General features: G+C 40.5%; 1 pseudogene; it reads left to right on the top strand.

The window, feature by feature from the left end:
- The first annotated feature begins 15,000 nt into the window (after positions 1–15,000).
- LOC119823939 lies at positions 15,001–16,213 on the top strand (annotated as a pseudogene).
- Positions 16,214–19,959: the final 3,746 nt, after the last annotated feature.

The following is a 19,959-nucleotide window of genomic DNA, read 5'->3' on the forward strand; positions in this document are numbered from 1 at the left end:
TTCCACAGGCAAAATCAATGCTATCAACATGCATATCAGAATGACACACAAAACAAACAAACAAACAAACAAGTAGAACCTGACAAAGTAGCACTTCAGGAAAGGCTGACACCCCAGGAAGGGTTAGCATGTAAGGGAAAATACCTGACATTCCAAACCATTTGGTAAAATCACTAGACATCCCTGAACCTTGAACTTACCCACTCCCCTCACCCCAATCTCTATTGTGATAACCAGCTTTGGGGATGTCCAGACCTGTTTGTCAGTAAGGGCAGGCATGCTGGTTTCCTATCTTTTTGAAATTCCTATGTGGTCTATGAGCAAAGGTAATTGTCGAGGGCAGGGGGGATTGACTTTATGTAGATTTGACTATGAAAACAAAGAATGAATGTTATTGCTCTAAGGACCCATGGTGTGGGGGTAATGAGGGAAAGGTCATTTTGTATCCCATACAATTACAGTCTGTTCTTCCTGAAAGACCTGTTGTTATAAAGGGTGTAAATGTGGTATAACTGGTCCAACTTATGGCCGTGCCACAAGAAGGATCCCATTCCTGACTCTGCTTGGCTGATCGGGAATCAGAGGCAGGACAGCCCAGAGTTTCAGGATAGAACCAAACACAAACAACAACAACAACAATAAAAAAAAAAACCAATGAAATTCTCCCTAATGATATGGTGCTAAATGTAATGGTCTACTCTGTCCCTTCAAAAGACAGGCCATGCCTATTCCTTCCCCATCAGCTGAGGCAAGCTGATCTTCAGCTTCCAACCTGAGTCTCCCTCTCTAAGAACAGCTTCTGTCCCTTCTCCCCACTTCTCCCCTTCCCCCTTGTGTTCTTCCTCATCTCTCTCTCTCTCTCTCTCTCCTCTCTCTCTCCTCTCTCTCTCTCTTTCTCTCTCTCTCTCTGCACAATGACAGCTGATAACAGCTGCTAACATCTAGGAGACCAAGTGTATTGCAGTCAACAATGCTGAACAAAGTTGGAGATCTGAAGAGCATTTCAACATCGGATAAGAAGATGCAGAATTTGGAGTTTGCCCAGTTGGTTTTTGGTTCTGCTTTGGTCAAGTAATTCCTTACTATACTCCCTTCTCACATTTTGAAATGATAATATATATCCTTTGCCATTATATATTGGAAGTATATGATCTGCTTTTTGATGTTAATTTTACAGGGAATTACAGTTAAGAGATTGCCATGAGTCTCAGAAGAGATTTTAAACATTCAAACATCGTTAACACTGTGATAGATTATGGGGACTTTTGAAGTTGGACTAAATACATTTGCATTATGATATTGTTATAAGTTTATGGGTACCAGGGAGTGGAAGGTGATTTGAAAGTAATTGATTCCCATAATTTCATAAGAAGTGCTTAGATGTGGGTCTCTGCATTGGCTCCTGTTAGTTGCTCAATAATAATCCTCTGATAAATATTTGACTATGCACCAATTTATGAGTATAATGTATTAGATTAAGTAAAATGCTGCAGGTTCCTGGGTGGCTGCAGCAGGCAGTGGGCCATGAGACCACAAAGTGGCAGCAGGCAGAGGGCAAAGGGTCCCAACAGCAGCCAGTCCTAGGCAGGGATGGCACAGTTCCCTGAGTGGCTGCAGTGGGCCACGAGGGGCAGCAAGTTCCATGAGGAGAGACAGACAGATGGGCATGCCTTGAGACCATGCTGCAGGTCTCCAAAAGCGGCTGTTTCCAGGCAGAGAGCCACACCACTGTGAGAGACAGAGACATGGATAGGCACGCCATGCAGAGTAAGGTTGGATATTTATTTAGTGGGTTATGGAAGGGAAAGGGAAGAAAGGGAGAAGAGCAGAGAAGGAGAGGAAAAGAGAGAGAAAGAGAGAGAGAGAGAGAGAGAGCATCCAGCTTTTAAAAGCTGCCTAGCACATGTGTACAGGGGGTTGACATGGCTATGTCATACATAGCTGAGCCATACATGGATGATAGAACCACACATGTGCACAAGGGCTTAGCTGAGTCATACATGGATGATGCAACCATGTATGGGCATGGGTGATGCCAGGCCCTTTAACATCCCTAGGAGCCATTAGGCATGCTTGTCTGCACACGCATAGCTCCTAGAACTTAGAAGTGTCAGTCTTATTGTGGTTGAAATCATTACATTTGGTATCTCTAATAGCTTGGGATCTCTAAGGCAATGTAGGCTTCAAGTTCACAACTTCACACAATGTCCTCTCTACTAAGCCTCCATTCAGAGATACCCTGGACACATGCCGGCTCAGCTGCTCTTTTTAAGGCACAGAGACAAATTCTATAAGCTGTGTTGCGGGAGCTCCTTCCGCTCTTTCAGCCAATAGCCACTGAGATACCAGCCCATGGGGGTGTGGTCTCTCTCTCACTTTAAAAAAGCAGCCACTTCCCTCTATTCACTCTCTGGCTTCTGGTTCTGCTTCTGGCGACTAGGCTCCCTTCCTGATTGCACAGAGGGCTGTTGGCTGGAATGGTGATCTGTAAGTTTTTCCCCTTTAAATAAATAACCATTCTATTAATCATAATTGCAAAGTGGTGTGGGATTGTTTGTGACTTACGCCTTTATCTGGCACCTGAACATTTGGTTTTAGGACCCCTCCTTTCCCTGCTCAGCTGCCTGCCACCAGCTCGGCTTGGTGTGAGCCCTCCTTCCCTCAGCCGTGGCCTGTGCCTTGTGTGTGGAGCCATCAGTTTAATATAAATTATCACAGTGGATTTTCTTGCTGAAATTCTTTATATTTTCCCTTTACACACCTCAGATTGACTTCAAGTCCCCACGCACCCTATCGTTTGCCTCCCCATGTGGATTTAAACTCCACAGGCCCACACAGTCTCTGCCTACCTGGCCTACTCTTTTCTGAGAGGCTTTTATATCTCCCTTGCAAGCGCAGCGCTTACGTGGCGCAAACCAGAGTGCAAGTGGTTGCCGAAAGCTGCAACCCCTCACGGCGGCTCTGTCACATGGAGGCATATGTGGACTCCAGGTTGCTCTTTTCTACCCCTGGATTCTGGGTTTCTGGTTTCGTGTAAGGAATTGATTTAATTACATTTTCTTTGTTGAGCAACTCTCATTTCCCAGTTTTTAACAAATACTAAGGCTGACACTGAAACAGGACCCTGTTTTCATCACCTTTGCAGCAGTTCTAGTCACGACTCTGCAACAGCACCACCTCCTGGATAATAGGTAATATGTTCGTTTTCGTTTCCAATGTAAATTTTACTGTTTTGTTTACTAATACAATGGATTATATCACGCAAGGTTTATATGACTATGGGGATACCTTAATTTACTGGTTACTAGGTTTCAGTATTCTTTTCAATATTCTATCATTAAGGAAGAATATGACACTCCTAAGAACCATACAGTCTTTACTAGAAACTCATGCAGGTCAGGAGATTCAGGATTTAAGAGAGACAATGATAAAAAGATTTGAAAAGATTGAAGAAATTATTGGAGCTGGTAAACAGAGTGAGGAGGCACAAGGACAGGATACAGTGCCACCACCAGCTATTAGAACTGGCTTACCCAGGGTTTTAGTGACATACCCTGTAATTTATTCTGACAAAGCATCAACTTCTAAAGGCTCAAAGGGAGTCAAAGAAGCTAGATGGAAGCCAATGGAAATGAATGATCTAAAAGAAATTAAGCAAGCTATCATTAATTATGGCTTGCACTCTGCATTTGTTAAGGAAATGATAAGGACTTGGGCTTCTAACGTCAGAGCTACCTCCCATGATTTCTCTCAGTTAGTGTCTCCAGTTTTAGATGATGGACCTTCCTTGATGTTTGGAATTTATTTCAGAGAAGAATCCAAACATATGGAACAGCAAGGAAGAGCAAAAGGTATGGAGGTTTCCCAAGATCAAATTCTTGGTGTAGGAGCATATGCTGATCCACAGGTCTAAGCTCTTTATGACGAAGAAGTATTGTCATTATGTCATAAGGCAGCCTTAAATGTTTGGAATAGAATACAAGATCCAGGGAAAAGGGTTGAATCATATACCAGGATTAGGCAGGGACAGAGAGAACCCTTTATTGACTTTTTGCAAAGATTAATTAAGGCTCTGGACAAAGGGGTAACAGACCCAGAAGCTAGACGAATACTTCTTGAATCTCTAGCTTTTGAAAATGCAAATATAGATTGCAAAAAGATAATTGGGCCTTTAAAGTCTAGATCAGCACCTATGGATGAATGGATTCAGCATACAATGAATGTTGAGACGTTTAGCTATAATGATGAATCTTGGGTAGGAGAAGCAATTTCCAAAACAATGAGGAGACATCAAACTGCCAGGTGTTTTAATTGTGGTAAATTAGGACATCTGCAAAGAGATTGCAGACAAAGAATTTCTAGGAATAATATCTCCTCTGGGAATGACAAAAATAGGAGACCTAGGCCTTCAGGTATATGTAGGAGATGCGGTAAAGGCTGACATTGGTCCAACAAATGCAGGTCAACAACAGACAGACAAGGCAACCCGATACAATTGGGAAACCCCTTGAGGGGCCTCTTGCAGGCCCCCAAGCCAACAGTGGCCCAGTCATTCCCAGTAGCAGTGGAAAACGTGCCTCACCAAGAAAATTAAAAGCTCCAATTTCTGCTGTAAAAGGTAATACTGGTCTAAAGGATGAATTACATGTGGAGGATGAGTCAAAAAATCCAGTAGGACAGAATAAACGTATATTTTGGCAGACTTCTATTAACGATCAAAGACAAAAGCTAAGAGTCTGTATAAATGGCATTTTTATTGAAGGCTTATTAGACACAGGTGCGGATGTAAATATCATTACTCCAGAATCTTGGCATCTGAATTAGCCTCTTCAAGAGATAGATGTTCAGTTCCTGGGAATTGGAACCCTATCTCGTGTAAAACAAAGCACAAGATGGGTTGAATGCGTAGGGCCTGAAGGACAAATAGGAAGACTAAGGCCATATATAGCCAATATTGCAATAAGTTTATGTGGCCATGACCTGCTACAGCAATGGAATACCCAGAATAACATTCCTGTAGTTCCAGGAACTCATAATTCTGGGAAGGATATGATTAGGTATTATGGGAAAAGGTCACCAGCCATTCAGGCTGTACAAGAACATACAGCAAATAGCAAACCTTTAGAAGTACCAACAGCCCTATCTTTAAAATGGCTACTGAGAAGCCAATATGGATCAAACAGTGGCCGCTAGCTGAAAATAAATTACAGGCTTTGGAACAGCTGGTACAAGAGCAACTAGATGCTCACCATATTGAAGAATCAACCAGCCCTTGGAATTCTCCTGTATTTGTTGTAAAAAAGAAATCTGGTAAATGGAGAATGGTGACAGATCTAAGAGCTGTCAACAAGGTGATTCAACCTATGGGCCCACTACAATCTGGAATTCCTTTGCCTTCTCTATTACCAAAAGGATGGCCTCTTATAGTTATTGATTTGAAAGATTGTTTTTTCACTATACCATTACAAGAAAAGGATAGAGAAAAATTTGCCTTCACAGTGCCTACTTATAATAATTCTCAGCCTACTAGGAGATATCAATGGACTATCCTCCCACAGGGTATGCTCAATAGTCCTACATTGTGCCACTATTTTGTAAGTAAGCCATTGGAAATAATTCGTAAGCAATTTCCCAAGTCCTTAATTTATCATTACGTGGATGACATTTTGTTATCTGATTCAAATAAAGATACTTTAGAAAGGATATTTGAAGAAGCAAAGAAAGTCTTGCCTAAATGGGGATTACAAATTGCCCCTGAAAAGATTCAAAGAGGAAATTCTATTAATTACCTAGGTTACAGAATAGGGTTAGAGAAAATTAAAACGCAAAAGGCACAAATTAGGAAAGACCGGTTACAGAATCTAATGACTTCCAAAGATTGTTAGGAGACATTTCCAGTCTACGACCAGCTGTTGGGATAACACCTGACCTAATAATTCATTTAAACAAAACCTTAGATGGTGATAAAGATTTGAATAGTCCCAGAAAACTGACAGCTGAAGCAGAAAAGGAACTAACAATGATTGAGGAAAAATTACAGGAGGCACATGTGAATAGGGTGAACCCAAATCTTAGCTGCATTCTAGGCATATTGCCTTCCAGAATTTCTCCTACAGGGATTTTAATGCAGAGGGAAGATATTATTTTAGAGTGGATATTTATACCTAATAAACCAAGTAAAAAATTAAAAACTTATGTGGAAAAAGTCTCTGAATTAATTATAAAAGGTAAGCTGAGACTTCGTCAACTAGCAGGTATAGACCCAGCAGAAATTATAGTGCCTTTTACTACTGAGGAAATAAAAAAGTTATGGGAAGACAATGAACCATGGCAAAGAGCTTGTGCTAATTTTTTAGAAGAAATTAATAGCAACTATCCCAAAAGTGATAGACTTAGCCTCATAAAGAGAAATTCTTGGATTCTTCCTAGAATTGTACGAGATGCTCCAATAACTGGAGCCCATACGTTTTATACTGATGCAAATAAATCAGGGAAAGCAGGTTACAAGTCAGATGAATTGAGTAAGGTGGAACAAAGCCCCTATAATTCTGTCCAGAAGGCAGAATTATATGCCATTCTTATGGTGCTAAGGGATTTTAAAGAACCTCTTAATATAGTTACAGATTCACAATATAAAGAAAGAGTTCTCTTGCATATTGAAACCACTGAATTTATACCAGATGACACAGAGTTGACTTCATTGTTTATCCAGGTACGAAACATAATCAGGAATAGGCTTTGTCCAATGTACATAACACACATCCGGTCCCATATGGGTCTGCCTAGTCCTCTAGCACAAGGTAACCCTGAGATTGATCAATTATTGATTGGAAGTGTGTTGCAGGCCTCAGAATATCATAAAAAGCACTATGTCAATAGTAAAGGCCCAAAGAAAGAATTTTCTATTACATGGCAACAAGCTAAGGAGATTATAAAGAGATGTCCTACTTGTTCTTTCTATAATCAAACACCATTGCCTGCAGGGAGTAACCCAAAGGGTACTCAAAGGAATGAAATCTGGCAGATGGATGTGTTTCACTTTATGGAATTTGGTAAATTAAAATATGTACACCACATCATAGACACGTATTCAGGTTTTCAATGGGCTACTGCCCTGAGCTCGGAAAAGGCTGATTCAGTAATCACACATTTATTGGAAGTTATGGCCATCATGGGTATACCTGCACAAATAAAGACAGACAATGGTTCAGCATATGTATCTAAGAAAATGAAATGCCTTTTTGATTATTATAATATAAAGAATATTACAGGTATACCAAATAATCCTACAGGTCAGGCAGTTATAGAAAGATCAAATCGTACTATAAAGGATATGCTGAACAAACAGAAAGGGATGGAAAATACCCATAGAAATAGATTGCATAATGCTTTATTAACCTTGAATTTTCTTAACGCTAATGAGAAAGGAACAACAGCAGCAGAAAGACATTGGATAATGAAAAAGTCTGCTGAACTAAATCAACTGATTTATTTCAAAGATGTGCTGACCTCTCAGTGGAAGTCAGGAGATGTGCTACGTTGGGGAAGGGGTTTTGCTCTTGTTTCCACAGGAGAAGAAAAATTGTGGATACCATCAAAATTAATAAAGGTTTGATTTGAGGAGGAGAAACCTCTTGGAAAGGTGAAATGACGGCTCATCCACAATGATGATATTCATACAGGTGGTAAGAAAAACATATAGAATGGGGGCAAGGTTCTGTTCTTACCTCCACAGGTAAACACTTGTCTTTGAAAAATTCAAGGGACCCTGGATGTTTGAACACCGGCAGATAGAAAAATAACTGCCCAATAGCAATTATCAAGAAAACTGAACAGGTTCCGTAAGTAAAATATACTAAATCATATTTCTAAATTTATAGAGCTGGTTTTGGAGTTGGATTCTGGCTCAGTCCCTCTCTAATTCCAAGCCTGTTGTTAAGAGAAAAACCCAGAATTTCTGGAGTTTCTGTCTCATGTCAAGAACCATGATATGGGACAGAACGAAATATGAGTTTAGAAAACATCTTTGCTTTTCTTCATATCTATCATGACTTTCATTGAATATCGTGCCTTTCATTGAATATATGTATGTCTATATATGTCTATATGATTAATGTTTAAGTTTTTCACAATGAACAATGAGTTTTTCCTGCAATGACATTTGAAGTTTCCAGGAAGAAGATGGGGCCCCATAACAACAACTCCACCTGGTTGATATGACGTCATGATACTGATAGCTACACGACCTGTTTTGGGTACCAGCTGCACAAGACGGTTCCAACTTGGTTAGCTGAAATGATGCACATCTTGTACAACATTCTGGCCAGACCTGCACAAAATACTCAGAGACTATTTGCAATTTTAAAAGACACTGATCTTGAAATTTAACCATCATTTTACTTTCACAGGATCCCCCAGAAAGAACGTCGCCCCCATGACAGCTAGAAGTAATTCTAGAGGACGACGTCCCCTCTCCCAGTAAAGTTTGTCCTTGGGTTTAGGGACATCATTTAAGGGTTGATTATAATTAGTATACAGTTGAGGGTTGGGGGTTGGGAGAGGAATTTTATAAACTCAGGGACCTTTTTGAAAAAAAAGGGATAATTGGATGATGGGATAATAGATTTATAATTGTGAGTTACTGTTTTTAGACAAATATATTGGTATCGATTGTTGTATATTGATGCAAAGTTAAATTATATTGACTATTGTATGCATGCATGTTTCTACCTCTGTTTAAAACATTTTTCATTTATTGATATATATTGTATTGATATATATAGTATATATTTACCATATTGCAGTGTACATTTCTACCTCTGAATAAGATACTTATATATTATTTATATATTGATATATATTTACCATATTGCATTGTATATTTGTACATTGTTTATATTTGTAGGTCATATTGTCCTCATTTATTGCACAGTTGTTTATTGTCTTAGTCTTTAAGTTAATAGGTATTGAGAATTATATAGATCAATAGTCATCTATGTCATTTATAATTAAACTAATCAGGTTCGTTAGATACATAGAGATTATATTCAGTATAGCTAGATAATCTTCAACCTCTTCAAAGAGCTGTAGAAAATGGCCTTTAATTTAACTCAGAGTTCCATGGTAGTGAGACACAATTGCTCCTGGCAACACCAATCTATTCCCGAAAGAATGTTGAGCACCAAAGACACTCCACCTGGAGCCTTTCTTCTTGGCAGAACTGGCCTTTGGATAGAAATGCCCATACCTCAACCACTGACAGAGATACAGAGTATCCATAAATAGATAAAACAGGACTGTCATATCCTGCCAAGACAGGGTAAGATAGTTTTGAAAAGTTTCTTGCCTTTAAAAGTGGTATGTCAGTTATGTTAGGCCTTAGCCAAAGTTGGTTGCTTCAGTGCTGCAAACGTGACCTTGGGTGATTGCCGAGGTAGCTAGTTGTCTCTGTGATTTGTTGCATGTTTTGGAAGTTGTTTGAATGCACTTCCTAATTACTCAGGTAACATTATTTCCCTTCTCAGATCTTCGATGGGGTTGAAGACTATATAAATGTAGTTACTTTCCTCTCATGACTCGGCCCAGTCATTTATTAGACAAGACTTAAACTAGTTGGAATAGGATATTTGTACTTATTACATATAATTTCGTAGTAGGTTTAGAACTCTCTTACTTAAACAAAAGGGGGAGGTGTTGTGGGAGTTCCTTCCGCTCCTTCAGCCAGTAACTGCTGAGATATCATCCCATTGGGGCATGGTCTCTCTCTTTAAAAATGTGGCCACTTCCCTCCACTTGCTCTCTGGCTTCCGGCTCTGCTTCCGGCAACTAGGCTCCCTTCCTGATGGCGCAGAGGGCTATTGTCTGGGATGGTGATCTGTAAATTTTTTCCCTTCAAATAAATAACCATTCTATTAATCATAATTCCAAACTGGTGTGTGATTGTTTGTGACTTACGCCTTCATGCAGTATGTCTGGACAGGACAAGCAGGATACAAGAAAAAGGACTGTCAAATCTGCCAAGATAGGGTAAGACAGTTTTGACAACTTTCCTGCCTCTGAAAATGGTCTGTCGGTTACTGTAGGCCTTAGCCAAAGTTGGTTGCTCCAACGTTACAAATGAGACTTGGGGTGATAGCCAGTTGTCTCTGTCACTTGTTGCACATTTCAGAGGTTGCTTGGTCGCACTTCCTGCTTACTCAAGTAATATTGTCTCCCTTCTCAGATCTTTGATGGTTTTGAAGACTAGATAGTCATAGTTACTTTCTTCTCATGACTTGGCCAAGTGATTTATAATACAAAACTTAAACTCCTTAGGATAGGATAATTATTGAAACATTTATCACATGTTTCTTGCTTGATATTGTTTCTGCTGGTTATAATTCTAATTTTTATATTGGATATTTGTTCTTATTGTATATAATTTTGTATTAGGCTTAGAACTCTCTTATTTAAACAAAAAGGGAAGATGCTGTAGAAAATCCTACAGCAAGTAGCCTTTAAGTTACCCACCGACTTGGGCATGGCCTATTATACTATAAATGCTGATGTAAAGTCACATTCCCTCTCTCTTCTGGCTGTTGGATTTGGTTCCTGCTCCCCATTCATGGAGAGCACTGTGATGTGTGAGTCTACCCCTAAATAAACAACTCTTTATTATACTAAATTCTGAGCTAGTGTGGGATTTCTTTGTAGCATCCATCTTCACACCCATGCCAACAGTTTAGCTTTATCCAGTCAGAATGCATGCATGCCAACATTTTAGTGTTTATCTAATCAGAATCCACATATGTCAACATTATAGTGTTTAGCCAATCAGAATTCATGCATGTCAACATTTTAGTGTTTACCCAATCAGAATGCACACATGCCATCAATTTAGTGTTTATCTGGTCCAAATGCACACATGTCAACATTTTAGTGTTTATCCAGTCAGAATGCACACTTGTCAACATTTTAGTGTTTATCCAATCAGAATGCTGGCATGTCAACATTTCAGTGTTTATCCAGTTGGAAGACATACTTGTCAACATTTTTAGTGTTTACCCAAAACTAGACACATTCTCACTATTGCTTATGTCATTCACCATACAGTTTTTATTTGATGGGAAAGAAAACCAACTTCTGAACCATAACAGAATTCTTGGAGCATTCTGTGTCATTACCTTTTGATATGAACAGATGGCAGAAACAAGCTTGTCAAGCTCCTCCATCCTTTCCCAGTTCCAGGTGTGAAGAGTCCCAAAACTTCCACAGTGTTGGGAACTCAGCTTGAGATGAGGGATTAGGGGCTAGGCATGTAAAGGAGACAAAAGGTTTAGGTTAAAGTAAATGAGGTCCTGGGTTTGATCCTCAGCGAGGGAGGGTAGGGAAAAGAGGAGGAAGTGTTGTTGTTTTTTTTTCTCTTTGCTCTTTGACTCATGGGGTTGTGCCACCCAGCTCCCAAATAAATACATACAGAGACTTATTATTACGTATAAATGCCCTGCCTTACCTTGTCTTGTTTCAAACCATCTTTTCTTAAATTATCCTGTCTACTTTTTGCCACTGAACTTTTACCTTTTTTTGTTTTTGTGTCTTTTCTTTCCTTCTTATTCTGTGTCTGGCTGTTTGACTGGGTGGTTGGCCCCTAGCGTCTTCTTTTCTTGTTCCTTTGAGTTTCTCTTCCCAGATTTCTCCTCCTATTTATTTTCTCTGCCTGTCAGCTCCACTTATTCTTTTCCTGTCTTGCTATTGGCCATTCAGCTCTTTATTAGGCCAATCAGGTGTTTTAGACAGGCAAAGTAACATGGCTTTACAGAGTTAAACAAATGCAACATAAAAGAATGCAACACATCTTTGTATCATTAAGCAAATGTTCCACACCATAAACCAATGTAACACATTTTCAAAGAATATTCCACAAGAAGGAGGAGGAGGAGAAAACACCTTTTATATTCACAAGTAGGGCAGGACGAGCTGGCATACTGTAGGAAGTCCAACAGTCTGACACTATTGATCTTCACTCTCCCATTCCTGTCATTGATCAGATTCCTTCTGGTCTGGAATGGGGAGGGGCAGCTCTACCTGTGGGAGCTGTATAGGCCAGCACGAGTAATCCCAAACTACAGTGACAATGACTTAGGAGAATTCTAATTTTCACTGGTGGGGAATTTCTTGTCTAAATTCTAACACCTTGGTCTGAAATCACTTTAAGGGTCACTTAGTCTTGAGCCCCAGTTTCAAGAAATTCTGAATCTGAGAAAACAGTCTGACTGTTCAGCTCCTCAGAAACTGTTAGAGATAAAGCAAAATCTATCAGCCTTGTTTTTTGTTTACTTTGACACAAACAAGATTTTTTAAAGTTTCCATTATCTAAAATCGCAGACACCAGGTGTCTATAAATATTTATTCAAGGAGCTCACACAGTGCACAGCCAGACTGAGTGAGAGAGAAACGTCTTTGGTTTCCTTCCTTCTCAGCTCACAGCATGCTGTGTTCCAGAGGCTCTGTTCCCGTTGGCCGCCTTTCCAGCCTTCTCTACCAGGCTTCAATACAGAGAAACAGCCACCTCCCATCTTCCCAGACTACACATCTGACATTGGGGAGCTTCTAGAGTGGGGGCAGATAAAAGACAGAGTAGCTGATAGAAAAAAAATCTAACTGTGGAACCCATTTCTAGTGGGCAGCTACGCGCCACCCGGAACAATGGCTTCTCCCACCAGGTGGAATCCTCTTAGGCAGCATGCAGAGCAGAAGCAGTGTGGGAAAGGAAGGATTCGCTGCTTAGTGGGATCGAGGAGTTTGCAGCTAAGCGCTAGGATATGAGTTGTATATTACCCTTCCCACAGGAGAAATTTTTCACTGAAATCATAAAAAGCATATTTTTAAAAAAAAAACTGTACATTTTAAAACTGAGCAGTTTACTATTCTATGCAGTCACTTATGTTTTCATTTTTCTTACAGGGATCCCACTGTGTATATATTTCATATAATTTAATAAGTCTAAACTATTTTATAGCCTTTTAGTAGGCATTATATCAATAATATCTATGTCTCTCCTCTACAATCACTTTAATCATTAAAAATAGTCTGCCGTGTGTTTCAACTATGCCTTCTCTGTTAATTTTAATGTAACTGCCACAAATAACACTGAAATGCACAGTGTTTTTGTTCAGGATAAATTTCCTAAGGAGATGATTAAACATCCTATTTTCCAAAGCATCAAACACAGATACATGCTACCAACATTTGAGTGCGAAAGGTCTCACCAAGCTCTGCTCACCTAACACATTACGACTGAAAACAGCTCATCTCTAGATAGATGAAGAAAGTGTCTTCATCTGGTTTTAGTTTTCAAGTCTTTGTAAGTGGTATGGATATTGACTATCATGTTACACTACATGCACAGAATTTCAGGGTGTCTGAGCTCCCATTATTTCAATTTTACCCCAGAAATTTAAGCAGCTCTAAATCATTGCAGGAGAACCTGTAACCAAAGGCAACACCAGGAAAGCCCCATGCTAGATGACAAAGCCCAGGGGTGGTACTCTGGAGAGATGCTCACTGAGGAGAGAGGGAAGGCTCCAAGGACATGAGGCAGGTGGGCGGGGACTAGCTTGAGTCCAGTAGCAAGGTTAGATCAAGCTAAAACGCACAATCATCCTCCAGTGATACTCAGATGTGAGGATGGAGATTTATGTTCAGGTCTGCCTTCTTGTTCAAAGCCAGGCAGCTGGCCAACAGTATAGTTCAGACGCATACCAAGGTCCCACGAGTTTGGTCCCTACTTTCACAATGTGTGTGAGGGGTGGGGTGGGAGCATGCATGCAAAGTGTGTGAGGGGTCGGGTGAGGGCTCGAGTGGATGCTGGATACCTTTCTGGACCGCTCTCCAGTTTGTTTATTTACTGAAGCAGGGACTCACATTGAGCCTAGAGCTCATTGATTCTGGGCAGTCTAGCTGACTAGCTTGCCTTAGGCATTCCCCATCTCTGCCTCCTGAGTGCTTGGATTACAGGTGGCCACCAAACAAGTTAGACTTTTTGTGGGTTCTGGTATCCTAGACCCCAGTCCTCAGCCTTGCACAGCAAACACCCACTAGGCCGTCTCCCAACCCATATTATCATATTTTTCAGTAGACAAATAATTTCTAGTTTTCAAAATTTTATGCCAGCCCTCACTCAGACATATATATATATAAATTTGCTTTTTTGCACATTGTTGTGGGCTATATTGCTATTTCAATGATTATTTCTTTTATAAAATTACTATTATATATGATATTATATGATTTGTATACTATAAAATGCTATCACTACTTATATTATTATAAAAGTATTTCAATTACTCAATTTGACAAACGGTGAAACTAATGCAATGTGCAGTTTTCAAACCACGGCTCTTACTGTCCTTGGGCTCCTCTGCTTCTACAGCAGCTGGCGCTGAGCTGTGGAGACTATGGCTGAATATGACAGCCAGGTGACAGGAAGGCATCGTCCAGAGGACCTGCATATGACTCACACACTACATGACACTTTCATAAGAACAGAAGAACCCACGGAGGGCAGGACACTGAGAGGCAGACAAGACTAGTTCAAACACTAGTGCTGCCCCCGGGCCATGAGACTCCCAGCACATGCTTCTCATGTTTACAACAAAGAAAGCTAAAGTCCCTATGGAAATGACCTCGTATGTGGTGTGACATAAAACTAGCCAGCACAATTGACCCCCTGTTAGCTCGACACAGAAACACATCACCACCAAACCATAACCTTTTCTTTCTTGCTCATCCCCAGGATGGGCTATCAATATTAATATCACAATATAAAACACATCAACTTTAAAAGTTGACATTAATATTAATATCACAATATAAAACACACCAACGTTAAAAGTCCTGCCGTCTTTAAAAATCAAACACTTTAAACTTTTTGTCTCTTTAAAAAATATTGCCCCTTCCACTCGGTCACGTTGAGCCGCACCTGGGCCTCCACAGCCGCCCCTCGCCTCCCGCCTCCCGACCATGGATCCCCACAAAGTGAGCAAGCTTCTGGCCTTCGTGGAGATGTGTAAGCAGGACCCGAGTGTCCTGCACACTGAGGAAATGCGTTTCCTGAGGGAGTGGGTGGAGAGCATGGGAGATAAAGTACCACCTGCTACTCACAAAGGTAAATCAGAAGAAAATGTCAAGGAAGAAAAAAGAGATAATAAGACAGAGGAAAGCATAAAGACGGGGGAACCATCAAGTGAGGAGAGTGATCTAGAAATTGACAATGAAGGTGTAATTGAGCCAGACACTGATGCCCCTCAAGAGATGGGAGACGAAAATGCAGAGATAACTGAGGAGATGATGGATCAAGCAAATGAAAAGAAGGGGGCTGCCATTGAAGCCCTAAATGATGGTGAGCTGCAGAAAGCAATTGACTTGTTCACTGATGCCATCATGCTAAATCCTCGCTTGGCTATTCTGTATGCCAAGAGAGCCAGTGTGTTCATCAAATTACAGAAGCCAGCCGGGCGGTGGTGGCGCACGCCTTTAATCCCAGCACTCGGGAGGCAGAGGCAGGCGGATCTCTGAGTTCGAGGCCAGCCTGGTCTACAAGAGCTAGCTCCAGGACAGGGAAACCCTGTCTCGAAAAACCAAAAAAAAAAAAAAAATTACAGAAGCCAAATGCTGCTATCCAAGACTGACGGAGCCATTGAAATAAACCCTGATTCAGCTCAGCCATACAGGTGGCGAGGGAAAGCACACAGACTCTTGGGTCACTGGGAAGAAGCAGCTCAGGATCTGGCCCTTGCCTGTAAACTGGACTATACGAGGATGCCAGTGCAATGCTGAAAGAGGTTCAACCTCGGGCTCGAAAAATTGCTGAACATCGGAGAAAATATGAGGAAAAACGTGAAGAGCGAGAGATAAAAGAATAGAAAGGGTGAAGAAGGCTCAAAAAGAGCATGAAAGAGCCCAAAGGGAAGAAGAAGCCAGAAGACTGTCTGGGCCTCAGTATGGCTCTTTTCCAGGTGGTTTTCCTGGGGGAATGCCTGGAATGGGAGGAATGCCTGGACTCAATGAAATCCTCAGTGACCCTGAGGTTCTTGCAGCAATGCAGGATCCAGAAGTCATGGTGGCTTTCCAGGATGTGGCCCAGAACCCAGCAAATATGTCAAAATATCAGAGCAACCCAAAGGTTATGAATCTCATCAGTAAATTGTCAGCCAGGTTTGGAGGTCAAGCGTAATGTCAAACAGCCCTTGCTGAATGAAGAGCAGCTTAGCTCACTTACTGGATGTTGTAATAATACAAACCAGTGTACCTCTGACCTCATCAGGAGAGCTGGGGTGCTTCGAAGACTATCCTTACCCTTCTGCATCAAATGCAGCTGAAGCATTTTACAGTGGTTTGCCATTAGGGTCTTCATTCAGATAATGTTTTCCTACTAGGAATTATAAACATTTTTCAACATTAAACATATTTTTTAAAAATTTAGGGGGTATTTATTCCTCCACTTTTCTTTACTAATCTTTTTGGGTTTTTCCTTTGAATTACTGGGTAAGGAAGCTGAATATGGTCGACTTACTGCTCTCATGAATGGAAATAAAGATTTGTTATTGGGAAGTAAATAAAAATCATTTAAGTTGATTGAGTTGGGCATATGGTTACTAAAGCATCTTGATTTGTCTTTTTTTAATGTTTTATTTCAAAATGATCTATTTCAGTGAATTTCTTGGGACCACCAGTATTTGGATCTGACCTGGGTAGAACTGAAATGTTGGACAGCGCAGCAGCAAGTCCTAGGTTTTTGTTTGACCTTGTGTAAGCTCCACTTAAATCTTACACTGTGCTGCAGGGGCAATTTTTATTTTCAGCACTGCAGTGGAGTTAGGATCCCTAGTTCTGCTATTGTCCACTGTTTCACATAGATGTTCCCTATCATTCCCACATAGAGGAAAAAGTGCTTTCTATGTTTCTGTCAAAAATTACCTTTCCTGTTACAAAATACCTGTCTGCCTGTCCTCTTGATCTTCTTGTTGAGCTAAAGTTTTTTTTTCATTAGCCTCATCACTTTGCAACATAATTGTGGAAGCATATTTATTGCTAGTTTAATTTCATATAGAGTACATACACGGTCATTGTAAGGTCATACCTGGAACAGCTGTGGTATCTTATTGGACCGTGGGGTTGCTTGTTTGAATATTAAACTTTGACACTTGTGAAGTCCTATCATATCAGAAGTTATTGGAAGGGAGCTTCCCTTTGGTTTTAGGTTTGCTTATGAAACTGAGAAACAAATGCAATTCTGGAGTTGATGTTGAAGTATACATCTTTGTATTTTGAAGAGTTTAAATTGTTTACATATGATGAAAGATTCATTTGTCCTATTTAGCTCTTAAATACTGTGGTGTATTTAATGCCTGTTTTCTCTCCTGCTGCAAGGATAAAGAAAAACGATAAATCCACAGAGTGCATATGTAAATTAACACATCTGAAGTCATATGTCTATGCAGGTCTAACTGCTTCATACAGCAGACACAGATGCATCTTGTTACATGTAAGAAGAAGCTGTATTTGGACAGAGCATGTGTTTAAAGTCCTTGATAACCATCACATATTCTTAAATTTGAATTTTGCACGGTGTTCCTTTTGTTCAAGAGTGTTTTCCTTTCATAATTTCTATGGTGTGCTGTGCTTTACTAAAGATAGTTTCTTTTGGACTCTGAATATAACTAATTATATTCTAATATTGCAAATATTACCATAAGTGGGTGAAATCGCTCTTCTGAAAATTGTGTCCTTTGCTTTTAGACTTCTGAGTTCCACAGATAGAAAGAAATACAGGCTTCATTTATTTCAGAAAGACTCAGTATCATTTCTACACCAGAAATATTGGGATTCTTTTTCATTAAAGATATTATAAGAAAAAATACTATAAGATGATTTTTTTTTTGCTTAAAGATATGTGGTTAACATTCCTAAGATGCTAAAATAAAATACAGTTTCAAACTGGAAAAAAATATTGAAAGTCTTTTTCAAAATTCAAAGTTCCTCTAAAATTCCAAATTATCTGTGAAATTCCAAAGTCTTTGTAAAACCCCAAAGTCTTTTCATTGTGGGCTCCCATAAAATCAAAAATAAGCTACATATTTTCTTACTCCCAGAGGGAAGAACAGGGAGCACAGTCACAGGCAAAGCAAAGCAAAACCAGAATTCAACAGTGTGAAGCCCAGAGTCAGACTTCAGGGACTCACGCATGACCTTCTGGGTCCCAAAGGGTTTGGCCACAGAACACACAGCTTGCCTCCTAGGCTCAGGCTGGCTCTATCCCATAGCCTCCGCTTCCCTTGGGAGGTATCCTGATGGAAGACTCTCATTGGTTAATAAAGAAACTGCCTTGGCTTTTTGATAGGGCAGGATTTAGGTGGGTGGAGTAGACAGAACAGGAAGAAGGAAGTGAGACAGATGCCTCGGGCAATCGCCATGCCTCTCCTCTCTGGGTCAGACACGATGAAGCTCAGGCCCAAGATGGACGTAAGCTAGAATCTTCCCGGTAAGGCACCACTTTGTGGTGCTACACAGATTATTAGATATGGGTTAATCAAGATGTGAGTAAGAGGCTGAAACTAATGGACCAGGCAGTGTTTAAATGAATACAGTTTGTGTGTTGTTATTTCGGGGCATAAGCTAGCCAGGCGGCCGGGAGCTGGGCGGGACGAAAAGCAGGCCTGCCTACAGCTCCTCACTACAATATCCCATGGTAGGGACACCTCCAAAATTTTGGGGTCTTGACTGCAACTGCACTGCACCTACCAAGAGCCTGTCCTGTCTCTTCTGGTACTCTGACCTTGCTACATGGTGCCTAACTTCAACTTCTCTGCATGACCCCTTCAGTCCTAGGGCTTCTACTTCAACTGAGGTCTCATGTTGAGTGGAGTCCTGGCCTGGTTTCTCATGGTGCCAAACTTCAGCTGCTCCCCATGACCCTCCATGAATTTCAACCTCAGTTTGGTCCTACAGGAGAAAGCTATCTTGGTGAAATTCAGGATAAAGGGGGAAAGAAAGAACACATTATTGAATCTGTACAAAGTCCTGCCGCAGAAGGATCTCACAGTGTTCTAACGTTTGCTCATTTGAAATAGTAAAGGCATTGGTAAGCAATAAGAAAATTATTAGGACTCTCAAAAGGTTTTACTCTCAAATCCTGTGTTACTGTTAGGTCATTGGAGGTCTTAAAAACTGGCTGTGAGGTTGCCTTCAGGAAGGCAGTAGCAGTCTAAAGGGAGAGGGAGACAAAAACGAGACAGAATTCTCTCTGAAAATACTGAAGGAATACTTGTAAGCTCATCTTTGCCAAGTTTGTACCACTCTTTGTAGAACCTGATGATATTCAGTATGCCTCTCTCGGGGGTTTGGTCGGGGGTTAAAGAAAAATTGAATCCACTTTGTGTCTTGACTTTGTGAGGTAGATCATGAGAATTCACAGGATTGGAAATGTCTCTTATTCTAGTTAAATGGGTTCTAGATTGTGCACTGAAGGAAACAAAACAGAACAAACAAACAAACAAACAAAATACCAAATCAAAATGAAACAGGGAAGGTCCCCATGCTAAGGGTGGAAAGAAGCCCTCATGGCCTACACAGGATTCCCATCAGAAGGAGCTAGAGTAGGACTTTGGGGCTGGTTTGGGCAAAATTAGTTTGACTGATTCCATGTTCATCAAAGTAGGAGAAAACTGACGTTAGCTGAAAACTTGAGAAATAATGGTTTTTTTGGTTGGGATCAGGTAAAAAGAGGAGTGCCAGCTAAGCCAACTTCAAGTGCTGACTGAAAACTCCCAGTTTAAATAAAAACAAACAAGCCATATTTGAATTGAGTTGAAATTTCTCTTAATAACCCAGAGCATATTTTCAAAGTAACACCAGTTTGTTACCTACATAGGTGGTGTATGGTCCGTCCTGGTTTTTGAACAGGTGTATTGGTTAAAAAAT

Source organism: Arvicola amphibius, chromosome 9 (genome assembly GCF_903992535.2).
Source record: "Arvicola amphibius chromosome 9, mArvAmp1.2, whole genome shotgun sequence".
NCBI classification, from domain to species: Eukaryota; Metazoa; Chordata; class Mammalia; order Rodentia; family Cricetidae; genus Arvicola; species Arvicola amphibius.